This window comes from Capsicum annuum, chromosome 9, assembly GCF_002878395.1.
Source record: "Capsicum annuum cultivar UCD-10X-F1 chromosome 9, UCD10Xv1.1, whole genome shotgun sequence".
In the NCBI taxonomy this organism is placed as follows: Eukaryota; Viridiplantae; Streptophyta; class Magnoliopsida; order Solanales; family Solanaceae; genus Capsicum; species Capsicum annuum.
The window spans coordinates 138935576-138954059 of NC_061119.1; the positions used below are offsets into that span (position 1 = coordinate 138935576).

At 37.4% G+C, this 18484-nt stretch overlaps 1 long non-coding RNA gene across 18 annotated transcripts; it reads left to right on the forward strand.

The window, feature by feature from the left end:
* The first annotated feature begins 3112 nt into the window (after positions 1-3112).
* LOC107842578 lies at positions 3113-8805 on the forward strand. Of its 18 annotated transcripts, none has more exons than XR_007045011.1 (7): positions 3116-3305; positions 3447-5310; positions 5471-5594; positions 6053-6174; positions 6254-6388; positions 6465-8178; positions 8328-8805. It is a non-coding gene; the product is annotated as an uncharacterized LOC107842578 (long non-coding RNA). The 18 variants fall into 18 exon arrangements; XR_007045013.1 differs by having other exon boundaries at positions 5493-5594; XR_007045014.1 differs by having other exon boundaries at positions 3447-5285; positions 5493-5594.
* Positions 8806-18484: the final 9679 nt, after the last annotated feature.

An 18484-nucleotide genomic window follows, 5' to 3' on the forward strand; every position in this document is an offset into this window, starting at 1 on the left:
TGGTCTAGGGGTCCTGTCCTTGATTGTTCTGGAGTTCCACCGGTTGTTACTAGTCCTTCTCAAGGTGAGATAAGAAATGTGGAATTTTATCAATTGATTTATGTTATTTCTTAGTTGGTTGCTGTTCAAGCTAAATGGGATGCATCTGGTGTTTTATCTACTGAGTCTATAAAGGTTGGCCAATTTATAAAGATGAATCCTCCTATTTTTACTGGTGTGAATGTGGAGGAGTATCCTCAGGGTTTCTTGGATGAGATGGAGAAATTTTTAGGGTAATGCAGGCTACGAATGTGGAAGAGGTGAATTTTGCTGCTTATCAGGTTAAGGATATAATGTAACAATGGTACGAGGAGTGGGATAGGGAGAGAGGTGATATTGAGGAGTTAATTTTGTGGGACACTTTCTCTAATATTTTTTTGGATTACTTCTTTTCTCAGGAGTTGAGGGAAGCAAAGGCAAAGGAATTTGTCAATCTGAGACTAGGGAAAATATCTGTCAAGGAATATGACTTGAAATTTTATCAGCTGTCAAGGTATGCTTCGAAAATGGCATATGATATAAGGGCCAGAATGAGAAAGTTCACTTCTGGACTTTCTCGAGATGTGATCCTTGAAAGCAAGATTGCATTGCTGATCAAGGATATGAATATTTATAGGTTGGTGGTTCATATACAACAGGCAGAGAAGGAAAAAAGGAAGCAAGATGAATTTGGGGAAAGGCAAGCTAAGAAGTTCAGGTCTTCTGAATAGGGTGGTGCTCAATAATAAGGTGGTTGGGATGGAGGTAAGTGTCCAAAGAAGAAGTAGGAGAGTTCTGGTTCCTTCTCTTAAGCTAGTGCTCCTTACCCAAAGTAGTCGGGTGATAGACATCAGTAGGATAGCGATAATTTTTGGCAACAAGGTGCCTAATCTCAGGCGAGTGGGTATTAGTCGGCCTTATCATGCCCTCCTAACCTGTTCTGAGTTAGGTTGCATAGGTGTTTCTGTGATGAGGGGAGGGACAAGTGTTTCAAATATGGTCAGCCAGGCCAGATACTCAAAAATTATCTGATTGGTAAGGGTGCTTTGAGAGCGAGTAAGGCTCTGATTGCTTTATCTTCTGATCCTGCACCAAATGGTGATGCTTCTGTATCTGTTTCTTCTTCTGGTACCGACACAGGTCAGAATCGATCATGTGCTCTTGCTACTCGAAAGGAATCTGAGGCATCACCTGATGTCATTATTGATACGCTATAAATTTTTTCTTAAAACATGTATTATTTGCTTTATCCAAGATCTACTCTCTCTTACGTAACCTTATTTGTGGCTGTGTATTTTGGTTTTGATCCCGAGGTTATTTCAGATCCCTTTTCTAATTCTACCTCGATAGGTGACTTTGTGATTGCTAAAAGGGTCTATAGGGGGTGTGTGGTATCTGTTGATAGTAGGCAGACTTTGGTGAATTTATTTGAACTTGATATGGTGGATTTTAATATTGTTCTAGGGATGGATTGGTTACACTCTTGTTATGCATCCTTAGATTGTCGGACCCGTAATGTTATTCTTAGGTTCCCTGGTGAACCAGTTATTAAGTCAGAGGGTGGTTCCCTAGCTCCTAGGGAGAGATTTATTTCATATCTTAGAGCTCAGAGGTTAATCTTTAAAGAGTGTCTCTATCATTTGGTCCGATTAAAGATTCTAACTTAAAAGGTCCTTCTTTGCATTTGATTTTGGTGGTGAATGAGTTTTCTGAGGTATTTCTGGATGATCTTCCTAGCATTCCTTCTAATAGAGAGGTTGAGTTTTGTATTGATTTGGTTTTGAACACTCGTTTAATATCGATTCCTCCTTATAAAATGGCTCCGACTGAGTTGAGGGAACTCAAGAAGCAACTTAAGGATCTCTTGGATAAAGGTTTCATCCATCCTAGTGTATCCCCGTGGGGTACACTGGTGTTATTTAAGCGTAAGAAGGATGAATCCTATGTGTATTGACTGTCAGCAGTTGAATAAGGTAACAGTTAAGAACAAGTATCCTCTCCTAAGGATGGATGACTTATTTGATCAGTTGTAAGGTGCCAAATTTTTTTCTAAGATTGATCTTCGGTCCGGGTATCATCAGCTTAAGATTAGGGAGGTGGATATCCCTAAGATGACTTTTTGTACTCGGTATGGGCACTTTGAGTTCTTGGTTCTATCATTCGGTTTGACTAATGCCCCAACGACATTTATGGATTTGATGAACAGGGTTTTCAGGCAGTTTTTGAATCTTTTTGTCATTGTGTTCATTAATGATATTCTGGTTTATTGTAAGAGTGAGGTGGATTATGCCAATCACCTCCGTGTGTTGTTGCAGACCTTAAAAGAGCAACATTTGTATGCCAAATTCTTCAAGTGTGAAGTTTGGTTGACCGCTGTAACTTTTCTTGGTCACATTATTTCTAGCGAGGGGATCATGGTGAATCCGCAAAAGGTAGCAATGGTTAAAGGTGGCCTAGACCCACGACTCCAACCGACATTCGGAGCTTCTTGGGTTTGGCTGGGTATTATAGGTAGTTCGTGGAAAGTTTCTCGATGGTAGCGGCCCCATTGACTAAGTTGACTCAGAATAGGGTAAAGTTTTCTTAGCTGGATTCTTGTGTGGAGAGTTTCGAGTAGCTAATGGATAAGCTATATTCGGCTTCGATTTTGACATTGCCTAAAGGTATTGAGGGGTTTGTGGTTTATTGTGATATGTTACAAGTGGGACTTGGTTGCATTTTGATGGATCATGGGAAGATAATTACCTATGCTTCTAAGCAGTTGAAGGTACATGAGAGGAATAATCCTACTCATGATTTGAAGCTTTTAGACACTACAACATTTTAGGCCTAAGGCTATACTTAATCTAGACAATGTTTATAAAGTGTTTTTGACCACACTTTTAAAGTGTGGCCACAACACTAAGCTTTTGGCCACAAAAATACTGGCAACATTTTAATAATGTTGTCTTTTAAGTTATGGGCTACGATTTATAAATGTTGCTAAAATATAAAATAATTGGCAACCCCTTTTTATATATATGGGTACACTTTTTAAGTGCGGAATAATTATAATTTTAACACCACAATTTTCAAGTGTGGTCTAATTATTTTACTAAAATTTTGTACCAAAAAATTTAGTTCCCTCCGTATGTTTATATTCCCCACAAACATTTTAAAGGAAAAAATATTTGGGCGGCCCTAAATTTTCAACCCGATGTAATTTTCTAAAGTTCTCGCTGCGCCATTGCTTTGTTAACTCCTCTCTTTGCGCCATTGCTCTATTAACTGCTTCTCTTTGCCTTTAGGTGATCTGTTAAACTCCATCTCTTTTGCAATTTTATTTGAATCTATTAGGTTGGGGTTTTCAATCTCTGTATGATTTTGTTAGCGCTAAATTCGTCAGTTCTTCTAGCTAAATTCGTCGGTGTTTTTTGTGTTTTGAACAGACCCAGCTCTACCAGTTCCCTTTGAATCTATTAGGTAAGATCTACTGTCTTGATTTTAGGTTGCATCTACCAAGTATTTTGTTGAATAATGTTTGTTTGATTCGGATTTGTCGCATGTAATTACCCTAGTTTTGTTCGATTTGAATTTGTCTCACATAATTACCCTAGTTTTGTTTGATTTGGATTTGTCTCATGAATTACCCTAGTTTTGTTTGATTTGAATCTCAATATGTGTGTTGGTTGTTGGATTTGTTGTGGTTGGTTATTGGTTTTTGTGGCGGTGGAGGAGAATTGGATTGGCTAAAAAGTGGAATTTTAGGGGATTGGAGAGTAATTTGCATTCTTGTTTGGATTTGATTAGTGGAAGTACTACTTTGATTAGGTATACTTTTGATGAAATTAAGGTGGCCATGAAGAATTTCTCTAGGGTAAATATCGTTGGGACAGGAGGGTATGGGAGTGTGTACAAGCAGTGTTCTGGAACTTGAGCTCATCATCGCATTATATGCAATGTGAGGCTTTCCCTCTGCGACTAACTGATGCGAGGGTATTTAACAAACACGGGCGCATAACCCTGTGATGTGAGATATGAGCCGATGCGCTAGTAAGGTGTACTGTGTGAGCAAGCAACCTTTCTTTTCCCCAATTCAGAGTTCAAACCAATTTTCTAATAAGTTATTACTAAGAAGACAAGGTTGCATTTGTCTGTTCTTGGACATATGAAAAATGTTGTGATGTATTTTTATTCTTGGCTTTTAGTTGGTTGTGATATATTTATATTTATGTAGTTTGATATATTCTTGTGTGTGTGTGTACAGTATACTATTGTGCAGATGAAACTGTGTTATTTGTAAATGTTAAAAGCTTATGGTTGCATCATAACATGAAAAGGATATGCTAGTGTAGTTGTTCTTTGAGGTGGTAGGTAGCTAGGGATACTTTTGTTGTTTATTCTTGGTTTTTAGTTGGTTGTGATCTTGTTTTATGCAGTTAGATATGTCTTGCTAAAAGGGTATCTATATATGCTCTTATATGTACAGCTTACTGTGGAGATGATCAAGCAAATAAAAGAAAAATGTTCTTTATAACAGTTCAAGATTCTTGTTGCACACACAGAAGATGAAACTTTTTTGTGTGATGAGCTATGATAACATGAAAAGGTTATACTAGTGTAGTTGATTTTGAGGTGCTAGGTTGTTTATTCTTGACTTTTTAGTTGTTTTTGATTTTTTTATGCTGTTTGATAAGTACTGTTAAAAGGGTATCTATATTTTTATTCTCTTTTTTCTTCCTGTATACTGTTGTTGCCAAGATGATTAAGCAAATAAAACAGTGTTCTTTATAACTGAAAAAGATTCTGGTTGCATGATACATGAAAAGGATATACTAGTGTAGTTTCTTTGTTGGGTAACTCCAGCATCCTACCTATGACAAGGCCTCCGAGTGGCTCGGGTGTTCCTGGTAGGAGTCATGATCGAACATGCCGCTTGCTTGGTGGGCTTAGTTTAGAAATAAAATTGCGCTTGCTATTAGTTATAGCTTTTGGCATGATGGTAAGCGCTTGATCCTAACAAAGTTCTTCATGTCTAAAAGTGATAAAAAAGTAGTCACCGACCTGTAGTATGCCAGCTCTTTTGAGTTATGTAATTAAAGAAACCACTTAAAGAAATTCCCACCTCTCGTTTCCCACTCTTTCGGCGCTTTAAGGTTGAACCACTTTCTTGGGACTTGCATCTCAAAATTCCCATAGGAGCAGCACGGGGCTTGGCTATTTTACATACTTCAGAAAAGAAAGTTATATACAGAGACTTCAAAGCATCAAACATACTGCTTGATGGGGTAAGGTCTTCTTCCATTTTATCAGGTTCGCTACTTACTTACCTAGTGTGTTACCCATGTATTTGAACATATATGTTTTGACAAATTTTCATGAAAAGTTTCTTCTGTCTTTTTTCTCCAAATGTATTATACATCTATATTTGTCTATCCATTGGATATTTTTGCTTTGCACCTTTTGCTTGTAGAATTAAAATGCAAAAATATCAGATTTTGGATTAGCTAAACTGGAGCCTTCTGGTAGTAACTCACACATAGCTACTCGTGGTATGGCCACATATGGTTATGCTTCTCCAGAATATGTTGAAATCGGTGAGCATCTTTTTTTTAGACCTTATTATATGTGTCTAATCTAAAATCTACATTACAGAACTAAGTTGAATGGCTAAATCTAACCTTGATAAGATGTTGCTTTGGGGTGTAACCATGGCGTTCTATCGGTTAGTTGGTTGATGAAGTTTTCCTGTTTGTTATATTTGTTATCTATTTTCAATTCAAGATTTCTTCATCATGACCAAAAATTGACCTCAAGATATTCTAACAACTGATTGTTCCTATATGTCAACAAATTAGCACACTAGCTTCTCTGTTATTTCTTGCCTTTAGATATTCGCCACTAGCATTAACTTGGCTGTAAAACTTGCATTCTTGTTTTCTTAAAACTGGGGTATCTGTTCAGTTTCATAAGTCTGCGGGATCCTCTGCTGCACACTTGATATCTCTATCTCAATATCCAAACCTTACCATTACTTACAATTTTGTATGAGCAGTGCGGACCAATATGGGAGTCGGTTCATTCAACAAAAACTCGAGTCTGCTACCACAACAGAGAAAAACATGGTCTACCAAGAATTTATGCCGCAAGCCCTTTCGTTGATGACTTATGTGTTTGGTAATTATGTGATCCGGAAGGTTTGTTCCTCTGTGTATTTTTTTTGGTCGAATATTTCATGTTATGTCTTCTATTGTAGGTTCTATTGGACAAAAGTGATGTGAATCAAATGAATAGGTTGTGTAACTTTCTTCTTGCCTTCTGCTATTCACATTTTCCATATTTTTGAGCATGGAAGTTCATCCCAGATAAGAGAACTGGCTCAGCTCAACGGGTAAGTGCTCACCCTTAGTCTTCATATGTATGGTTGTCGAGTAATCCAGAAGGTATCTTAGTTTCTTTCATTGTAGGTACAGTGATGTTACTATCATGTTCTCTGCTCCAATCCTTTCAATTTCTTAAGGTATCTGATTCAAAATAATATAATTTTCATGTCTTCAAATCTCGCTCTCATTTTGTTATTTTTAGGTTTGTCTGTCTTAAACTAGGGGAGTTAACCGAGTTGCTGTTGTTTGAAATTGTGAACTAGTCCTATTCCACAGTCATTTAGTGCAATAATTCTAATGCTTGAATTTCACATTGCTAGTTCTGGTTTATGTGATATTGTCTTATATTGTTCTTTTTTTACATGCCATTTGACTGGTCTTGGTGAGACTCAGAATTATATTGCCAGAATGGATAGAGTCTGGTAGAGCTTTCGATAACTCTCAAATGTTGCTTTCTATTCCAATATTGGAGTGCGATAGTATTCATATCTCACCCCGTCACTTGGTGTTGGAGTGCGACAGTGACACGGGCTTGTATGAAACTATCTAGTCAGCTAGTCTTTTTCCTGCAAGATAACATAATTAAGAGCAGGCAAAGCTCACAGACATTCTCCAAATGAAATTTATAACCAGTGTAACTAAATGAAATTTATAACCAGTGTACAAATTGAAATAGCAGTTTACAAAACTTTTAATATATTTTTTTCCCAGTGAAATTTATAACCAAATGTAACTAATTGTAAATGCTTCTTTTCACCTTCAACGGAATATTCTCCAAATGCCCACTTAGTTTTCTATTTTCTTTTTCAGAAAATTGCTACTGTGTGTTTTTAGGGAAAGTTAATTTATTTAGTTCCCAGACATGCATTTACTCTTGGGTGTTTTAGTTGAGGAGCGAATTAGGAGTTTTTGTCATGGAATTTGCTTCTCAGATTCAATTACTTGATTTATTCAATGGCAGTTGGACATTTTGAATCTTCTTTACATCCTCCAGTATCAATGAGCTATTGAGGATTCCAGTGTTCATTTAACAAGAATTTATCACTTTCAAGTAATCTTATTCAAGGCACCTTGAAAGTGCAAAAAGGTAGAAACAAATAGAAGCCATGGTAGCTAGATATAAAATCATGATTTACGCTTTCATGGAATCAATTTACCCTAATATAACAAGATCTCAACATTTGCAGAGTAATATTAGGAAACAGGATATTAAACCCATATCTTGACAAGGTGCAGGTTTAGGAATTGCTAGATACTTCCTTTGATGAAGAAAAGGGAAAGTTCTGTCGAAAGTTGAAGTATAATTCAAGTGACTAGAACTCGATAGATGTTGAATTGTTAAGTTTGATCCTTCACAGATAAACTGGGACAAAACATATGGATAGGGTGTGAATTGTGATTGTGTTGAACAAAAGTTTTGTTACTACAGATACTAATGTGGAGGGTGGAGGAAATATGGAAGGGTGTGAGGGACACGTATATGTGATGTTCGCAAACATTTATAAGTTGAGCAACCATTTGGATCATCATATCTATCTCCTACCCTTCTGCCACCTTTTCATAGTGAATCCATTCTGGCCTTAAATTTTCACATACAGAGATGCAACTTTTATATGGAATTTGTTGATTGTCTAATAGAAAATCTTCAGCAGCTTGAAAATCGGAAGCATGAGCTTGAGTCTCAGGTGTATACAGGAAGGTTGAAGAAAATTCTTAATGCAGTTAAGAAGCATGAAGAAGAACTGAAATGGATGAAAGAAGAATAACGCAAGATGGAAAATAAACTTCAACGTTCCAGGTTGGTCAGATTGAGCTGTGATACATGCTGTTGCATACCATGACTTATTTCCTTGTTTAATAGGCTCTGGCCATATGGAAGTGCAAGTAACTGCATTTGCATTTACTTGTGGTTTATGTAAATAACTTGAAATATCTTTATATCGATAGAGATAAACATGGCAATCTGCAAAAATAAATCGATAAAGTAGAAGACCAACTGCGTGAGTTGAAGGCTGAGAGACATGAAAATGAGAGAGATATCAGATTGTCTCAAGCAGTTGAAACTCTGAAGAGTCTATTTCCTGGTGTTCATGGTCGAATGACAGATCTTTGCAGGCCAACACAGAAGTATAACTTTGTTGTAACAGTTGCAATGGGCAGATATATGGATGCAGTAGTAGTTGAGGATGAACAAACTGGAAAAGAATGCATCAAGGTGCGAAAGCAACTGTCATAGTAGTGATAGTTCCAATATCTAGTTAGTAGTGATACATTTGGTTTTGTGCGGAACTTGGTACAAATTTTTGTTATGTTGTTTTCTAATGGTATGTAAAAGACTATGTTTTTTTGAAATCAAATCGATGCACTTCAATTAGTTATTAGCTAATTGGTGCGTGAGATTATATATAAATATGTGTTTATGTAATATGCTTAGTGATGTATATATTTTGATCAAAATAATTATTTTTCAATTATAAATTACGTACTAACATTTTATATGCCTATTGTCATTTCTATAAAATGTGGCTTGAACTATCAAATTTTAGACAATATTGCTACACTTCAAAAGTGTGGCTAAAACATGCTTCCACTTTACAAGTGTTGTCATAGAGGATGTATAAAAGGCTACAATTTTTAAGTGTGGCTAGTAATAAAGAAAAGACCATATTTTTTAAGTGTTGTTATAGAGGTGCTACAAAAGGCTATGCTTGTGAAGCGTGCCCAATGAGTCGTGGTATGGTAGGAGGTGTAGATCTCCTATTTGGTGGATTGAGCTTGGTGAGGCGGATATGTTCGGTCCAAATTTTGTTTATTAGGCTAGGAAAAAGGTGAAGGTGATTCGGGATAGGCTTAAGGCAGGTCAAAGTAGCCAAAAGTCCCATGTGGATGTAAGGCGTAAAGACTCAGAGTTCGAGGTTGGGGATAAGGTGTTCCTAAGGGTATGTTCTATGAAGGGAGTGATGCGATTTAGTAAAAAAGGGATGCTCAGTCCCCAGTATGTTGGTCCTTATACAATTTTACGGAGGGTTGGTAATATGGCTTATGAATTGGAGTTTCTTTCTAGTTTGAGCTCCATTCATACGGTATTTCATGTCTCTATATTGAGAAAGTGTCTTGGTGATCCTTCTTCGGTGGTTCCTTTGGAAGGATTGGCTATCTCAGATTCTCTATCTTATGAAGAGGTCTCGGTTGAGATATTGGATAGGTAGGTTCATTGGTTATGTACCAAGGATGTGGCCTCGGTTTAAGGTTCTATGGCGGAATCAGAAGGTGGAAGAGGCTACATAGGAAGCAAAAGCAGACATGAAGTTCAAATATCCATATTTGTTTTCTGCTCCAAATATTCATGTGAAAGATATGTGTTCACGTCCATATTTTTTTTTCTTAGTTAAAGGTTGGATTAATGTTTGATAATGCATATGAATTGTGCTTGTGTTTGACATACCTTGTCCGTCATACAGGGATGAATGGTCCTAGTGGGGGAGATCGAAACATCTTGGGTTTGGACCCTTAGAAAATTTCCTAGATTCTGGACTTAATATGACTTGTGGGTACCTGTCGTTTGATGAGGTACAGTTTGTATGCTCTTAATCGTATGCTAACTCGTGTTGGTTGGTGAGTTGGATTGGTTTCTGGAACGGATACGACTTGGGTGGGTACGAGTCATATGGTTTGTGGCGGGTCATATAGTTTGGATTTTTACTTCACTTAATTTGACACTTAGTAACTTAACTTGGATCTGAGTACGAGTGGCTCACCATGAGCCATAAGATAGGGTACAAGTCGTACCATTGACTCGTATGGAGATAGTGTTCAAACTTCTTTTGGTTTGATTCTACTAGGGATATGGTTTAGGGGTACTAATCGTATGGTTGGGTACGACTTGGTTTAGGTAAGTTGTATGTTGGATAGTGTTGGGTCCAAGGGGGAGGCCTAGCGTATGACTAGTATGGGGGAATCGTACTATCTAACGGGAATTTTAAGTAGTTTAAATTGGGAGTAATCTGGACATTTCCCCACTTAACCTCTTAAGGCCCCATAACTTATATCACTATTAGGACATCTTTTACCCTATTATCTTAATCTTAAACACTTAGAAACTCTCTCTAATTCTCTCTAAGGAGCTTGGGTAAATGAAGGCTAGGGTTTCATCTAGAGGATTAATTTGGGGCTTGTACGGGCGATTTCCCTCCATTGTCTTCGTAATCAAAGGCATGTACTCCTCCCTTATTGTTAGTTCCAACTAAAGGCGTGTTTTATACAATGTTTTCATGGCATGATCATTGTATGTGTTTAGGGTTTTCAAATATATGTTAGGGTTTGGTATTAAATGTTTGATTATGGTTTTCCCATGTTTTAATTATGTATTTACATGATCTAATGATGGTTTGGACTATTGGTTGCATGTGAATGGTTAACTGGTAATTGGAATTGGTTTTGGAAACACTATGCCCGCAACATGTTTGATAAAATGCCTTTGATAATGCTTTTACTATATTATTGGACTTCTAATGGAACTATTGCATGGTATGGTTTGGTAATGGAACCCTAAATAGCATAAATGGTTTAAATTGTTTGGAATGGTTAAGTGGTAAGGTATGGTGGTCATGATTATGGTTAATTAATTATCCTTGTGGGGTACAAGGGAATTCGCTAAGTAAACATGTTCATGAACAACTTATGGGGTAGGTGGGATTCCCCCAAGCAAACATAATAATAGAACACTCGTTGGGTACACATGATTTTCTCAAGTTAACTCAATAATGTAATGTATGGGTACATGGAAATCCCTTTACATAATAAGGTTGTCTAAGGACATTGCTTGCAAGATATAGTCGGTATGACGATACCACTACTCATAGGTTTGGTTAATAATAATGGAATAATGGTTTAGTTAGATGGTAATGGTTTTAATTGGGCAATAACGGCGGGGTGTGATAGCTAACCGTGAAGGTACGAGTCCAATGGACGGACACTGGAAACTCATGTTTGCCAACATAAGGGTTGGTCATAGGAACCATATATGATATATGAGGTACATGGGAATCCTTTAAGTACACTGTACATATGTATCATGGAGAGCGAAGGGTACTCGGGAATCCCCTACTCTTATGGTATCTCCAGTTCATGCGGCTACATACATCGGGGCCCATTTAGGGGGTTACATTGTACCCATATTGCCCTATGGGTGGTTCTAGGATAGTTAAGCTACAAATACCCAGGTTGATGGTTTTAAAGGCATGAGAAACCTGACTCTCTTTCCCGGCATAGTTGTATATATATATATATATGTATGGTTTGTATGCATATGGTTGGTTTACTTGGTTTTACTGGGTGACATTATTTTATCTTTATCCTGAGTTTATGCTAGCGTTTACCCGCTAACCCATCTTCGAGCATCTGTATCCTTAAGTGATGTAGGAATCGGCCATTCTACTCCTCCTACTTAGTGATCGGATTCGGGATTAGCTATTGGATCAAAGTGGTGAGCTTTGATATTCCGGAAGGCTCCATATCATATCATGGATGTCTTTACATACTTTAGTTATTTTATGGATATTAGAGGCTTTGTGTGACTACTATGTGTTGGAGTGGGCGGTGTCGGTACTTATGTTAGTCTTAGTATCTGCAATAGTATTGGGGCTGATACCGTTTGACTGAATTTATGATTGTTCTATCCTCTTATGTTATGTTATGGACATGAACTTGGTTCTTATATTGGTTTGGTTATGGTTGTTGGCTGGTAATGGATCTTTTGGACTTGTTTGGGTTAGTCACTGTTATAGACTTGGTCACGGATATAGTCCTATCCTAGAGTCTGGGATCGTAATAAATGCTATTTTGTTATACATTTCGAATTCATCTGACTCAGAGTTTGTGTATTTGGAGGTTGTGTTGGGTAATAGGGGTGGTCCCCGGTCCTGGTTGGACTTGGGATGCCCATTACGACAAGGCCCTGGTTCGAGCCGTGTTAGGGAGCTTAAGAGAATGCACTATTGACCCCTCGGGATTCTTTCGAAACCCTTTATAAGCAAACAAAATATGCTACCTCGTCAAATTTGTCATTCTGGACTCAATGGCACAGTCAAAATTTCCATCTGAGGTTGTTTTGATGAAAAATTGGTCCCACACCCACATACTATTTTCCTTAATTTCCAGCCAATAGACCAAAATGAGTCTAGGCCTCGAAACTCGTACCATGGATCTTCTTAGCCTAAAATCGATGTTATGGAGCTGTTGGAACCATAAAAACCGGCATACTAGGTTATTTGAACGATGTTTTCACTCGATAGCTTATTCTAACCAACAAAGACTTCAAAATAGGGATTTGGCGCTAAAAACCAAATAAACTGCCCGATAACTAAACTGTCGGCTCCAACAAGTCATAAATGACATTGGGCAACTATAGGAAAGCTCTAAATGGCGAAAATGACCCGGAGGGTCATAACCCAACTACATTTAACTATTATCTACCTTAATCCAAGATTAAAATGCTCTAACAAACTTCAGCCTTACCCTTTCTGACATCCTCAACTTGATTGTGGTCTAAAAAAATAAATATGAGACATAATCAAATGACCTACAATATCATGGATTATAACCTAATCTAAAAGTCCCAAGGCCAATTTCATGATCATCCCCCCTCAATTCTAAGTTTTTGTCCATCATAATTCTATCTTAATCCTACCAATTTCATGGTTACAATACTACATTAAACCATTATCTACCTCAATCCAAGCCTGAAATGCTCTAAGAATCTTGAGCTTTACATTTTCTTACAACCTCAGCTTGATTATGGTCTAAAATAGGAATATAACACATAATCAACCAAATAACCTACAATATAAAAGATTATAACCTAATCCTCAACTCCAAGGACAAATACATGATCATCCCACACATTCTAGGTTTTTCCTACGATAAATTCACCTTAATCATACCAATTTCATGGTTGCAATAGTGAATTATAGTCTTGCAAAAGTAAATTATCAACAGTTAACTAAAACCCAAAGGCTTTACACCAAGTTTACCCCATTGTACTACAAAATTAAGCTATGTAAAGCTAAACCCCCCAAAATCTGTAAACAAGTTATTCTAATGTTTAGGAATTAAAAACTACTTAATAGAGATAAATAACTTACCTTTACAAAGACTTTTGGTGGAAAATATGTGAAAAATGCCCTAAATCACCCGAGCCCTCCCTAAAATGCGTTTAGATATAATAAATTATTTTTGGGAAATTATCTTCACAACAATCATTTACCTCTTTATAGCGATTCGATCTTGCTATTGCGATATCTCTATGGTAGAATTGCTTTCTATAGCAAGATTAACCAACTTTGACTCCCACTATTATGAGAATTTCTCTGCTATAGTGGTAGCCCTATAGTATCCTGCCACCCGCGTTAACAGATGTAATATGGCAGAAACTTAGAAATGCTCCTATATTTGCCATTTTCACAATACCCCCAAAAACCATGAAATCTCAAACTAATCTATTTGCGTCAAGTTTGATATTAGGAGTTCTAATCACCCAAATTCACTTTCAAAAAGTCCTATGAATTCCTTATCATCTTAGATAACTTAAAATCATGCTAAACTTTACTACATTTGTCCAATCTATTCTCAGATTGCCGTACACCATACCTTGCACTGATTCATCCAAGCATATCCTAGCCTAAAATTTTTGACTCCCAATTTAAGAAAAATCTTAATCTAAATTTAGTATGATAGACTTACCTACGAAAATAGGAAGGGGTTATCATAAATGGAGAATAGGTGACTATAAGACCCTTAACATGGATGTACGGTATAGATGAGTGTGGTGGTTTCTTGAGTGAATTATGGATTATTTGTTACTTGTCATATATTGTGTATATTGGTTCCTTGAGTTAACTAGAGATTATTTGTTACTTGTTATATATTGTGTACATTGGTTTCTTGAGTGAATTAGGGATTATGTGTTGCTTGCTATATTGGTTCCTTGATGAAATGGATATTAAGTGTTATCTTGTTATGTGAATTTCTTGAGTGAACCGGGCTTATATGTTGAACCGGGCTTATATGCTGACTCACTAAATTTGGTTTCTTGATATAAATTAGGATTTTTGATTACTACCATTATTGTTATTGAAATGGCTTCTTGAGTGGTCTGAGCTGAAGAAAAGTACTTGACATATCTCTTGTTGTTCTTATAATATAGTGAATTGAGGTATAAATATTGTTAGAGTCATGGTTGGTTGATTTGGATATTGTAGAATGACAATTTGTTAACTTGGATATGGCTAGAGTCACGGTTCTTGATTTGGATACTGACGCCTTATTAGATTATGTCGTCAACTAATTTAAAAGGCTGGTGGATTCTATTTAAGGCTGACGATGTGGCTGACGAGCCGCCACTCAAGTGACGACTTATCAGACCATATCGTCAGAAACATGTTGCTGAATGTGATTCATTTTTGCTAGCTTATTTGTTCTTAGATATTAAATGACTATTTGTCCTTGATGCAAAATTGATCATGCCTCCTAAAGGAAAAGCAAAGAAAGCAGCTCAGAAAATGACTAAGGAGAACTTAACTCGAAGAATCCTCAACAAATACGAAAGTGAGGAAGAGGAACTACAACTGCAGAGATGCAAAACTAGGCAAAGTCTGGAGATAATGGAACCTCTCCCACAACCTGAAGAAGTGGTTGAGGAAGTGGAAGCTGAGGAGGAAAATTCCTCTCTATCTGAGTATACCTCCTCAGAGAAGCCTAACTCTGTGGAACCTTCATCAGAACACCCTTTTTCTGAGCACCCAGCTGGTGAAGATCCTCAGATTAGGGGAGATGTGATAAAATATAAGAATCCTGGTGTTTGAAGAAGTGTCAGATGGCAGATTCCCGGAGTAGACAAAATTTACCATGACAGTGATGAGAACAAAGAGAAGAAGTTTTAAGAGACCGATAAGTGAAGAAATGAGGATTATCACTATTGGGCTGAACAGGTACCCCCAGGTGGAGAAGGCATTCAAAGACTACGATTTAGCATGGACTACAAAGAGAGGAGAATCATTCTGCCCAACACTAGTTCAGGAGTTTTATGCAAACTAATAGGCTACACTGGAGAACATGTGTAAGAAAGGAGAAAAAGCTGCGGACATGCCCAACTTGAACAAGATTTCAATAATGGGTGTAATGGTGGACCTTTCGGATAGCACTATCAACAGATTCCTCCATGGCCCAAACTTCACTCCTCAAGCCACTTCTCCGGAGTTCTACTATAGGATGCAGGAAAGGGCAAAACAACGCCCTTGGTTGGCAAAGATTATAGTTGAAGGAGAGCCGGAATGGCTGAAAAATACAAGTGCAAGGATCTTTAAGGCCTCAATGACTCAGGAGGCAAGATTTTGGTGGGGTTTTGTACGATCTAGATTGATGCGAACAACTGGGGACAACATTATAGATGATGCTAGGGCAATTTTGGTAGCAGGTTTGATGTCTAATTATCCCTTGAACTTTGGAGAAATTATTGTAGATAAAATGAAGATTCGAGTAATGAGACCTAATACTGCATATCCCTTTCCTTGTTTGGTTACGAGGTTGTGAGAGACTGCTCATGTACCTGAGATTACAGGCTTGGATCAGGAGTTTAATGCTCAAAAAACTCACAATCCTATCAAGTATGATGAAAATCAGCCTATGCTAGTCTTAGGCAATGAAGTGGAGGTTGAAAGTGATCAAGTCAAGACTAATGGAGGGCAAATAACTGCTACTGCTACTGGTTCAAAGAAAAATGTGGAGGTGTCAGTTCCCGAAGCTATACAAGTAGCATCTTCTGCAGGGGCAACTTCAGTTCCTGAGAGCAAAGAAAATCCAGTAAGTGCAGCACCGGAGTTCGAGTATGCTTTTACTCCTCTTAATTTCAGGTGATGACCTGATCTGACGGCCTATGAGGAAGTTAACGACTTATCAGGTTAAGTCATCAACTCTTTACTTCATGTAAGAACACGCAAAAATTTCTAGCTTAAATCAGTCCTTTAAGCTTGTTAGGGGTCCTAAACTTAGAATATATTAACTAAGTATTTAGACTTAGTGCCATTTTAGCCTTTAAAAGTTGGCAATCTTATTTTACGACCTTTACATCCTTTAAATGTTGATATTTGATTTAATTCATGATCAGGAATGTCAGTAGTAGAGGTTCCTGGACAAGTTTCGGATTTTTCCGACCTCGTTTAGACCATGTTTGAGTGCCCAAAATAGTGGGTCGACGCGATCTCGACACGTCGCATCAAACATCACATCGATAAGATAGTTTTTCCCCAGCTTCAGTGTAAATTCCAGTGAACCAACGCGGACTCGATGCAGCTCGTTGGCTATCGCATTGATGCAAATAATGCGGCGCGTCGTCCTACGTGTCGGTAACATAGTTTACATGCATTAAAAGGCCGCATCCTCAGGGTTAATTAGGTTTTTTTCCCACGCCCTTCAGCCCCCAAAACACGAAATTAAACCCTTTGGAGAGCAATTATATTCATTTTTTCACAAATTGCTCAAGAACAAAAACCCTAGGTGTTCAAATTTCAAATCAAGAACTCACTATTAACTTTCAAAAATTCATCAACTAAGGTATGTGAAGTGTTTATCCAAGGGTCCCTTCCACCCTTGGAGTCCAAGAAATTATTTTCAAAACTTCAAGTATATGAATTTCATGTTGGGTTTTATAATATTCATGTTTATAATGATGAATTGGGTTTCAAATCCATGTTTTATAATGAGTTTCATGTGGGGTTAAATGCTCTATGTGTGTTACCATGTGAAATCATGCTAAAGCCTTCAAATTGTGAATTTAATATTTGAAATTGTGTGCTCACATGTTGGTTTGTATTATGTGCATGTTTTATGCCCTTCAAGTAATGGATAAATTAAGCATGTGAGATGAATAGTGAAATTATATCATGTTAGCATGTGTTCAAGCTTATGCCATGCAAATGTTTGTTAAAAAGCCCCAATGAATGAATGATGATCAAAGTACTTAGCTTACATGTTTAAAGTTTGTGCCATGTCTCTTAATTTATGCTATCGATTCCTGGGAGTATTTAATACCCGACAATTTAGCTGATTATCTAGAGCCATGGTTAGTCAAAGAACAGTGTTAGTCACGTCACGAACATAGTACTCTCAGCCAGTTACAAAAACTCAGAAAATCTCAGTAGTGCTCGTAACTCAGTCTCAATACTTAGTTAAGACCTCAGTGGACTTAGTCAGTTAACAAAATTCAGTAGTATTCCGTCAGTCCATGGAACACAACAAATTTAGTCCAATTCAGTCAGACAGTAAGATCAGTAACAGTTTAGTCCAGCCTAGTACAGACTAGAAATCAGTTCAGTGTCTATTCAGTTGGGAGTAGGATTCAACACCGAGCAAACCTAGAGATGGGGGCATACATAACTACGTAGCTAACGTAGGTTGAGATATCTTCCTGCCAGATATTATGAGGGTTGATACATCTCATTTGAGTTATCCTGCCAGCGAGGGTTGACGAAAGAGCTTTCTGTCAGAGAGAGTTAACTCATAGCTTATCTCTACCCCTGGAACGATAGTGACACCCTTCCAACTGAGGTTACATGTTGGACCCTAATCATTTTAGAGAGAGGCATGTCGGTTAGATGATTATCTCCCACAGTCTCAGTTTCAGTCTCAATCTCAGAATAAAAACTCAGTTTAGTTCTATAGATTCAGGACTATCAGGTATGGTCACTTAGCTCGGTACGGAACTTAATATAGTTCCACAAAAATCAGGACTTTCAGATACAACCATTCAGTTATCAAAAATACAACATCAGTAAACTCAAACATTAGTAAATCAATATTCAGATTCGGTACTCAGTATTATCACGATCTCAGTTACAATATACGTATTCATGCATGTATTTGTATTCAGTCATACTCATATTATTCAGTTATTATTGTTCATGCATATGAACCCATGCATTTCAGCCTACCTCACTAAGCATACTAGTACATTCAAAGTACTGATGCATTCACAGTTTTAGCCAGAATTGCTTTTATCTCTCGGTTTGAAACTTCCACTTGCCCATTGGTTTGTGGGTGATATGGAGTAG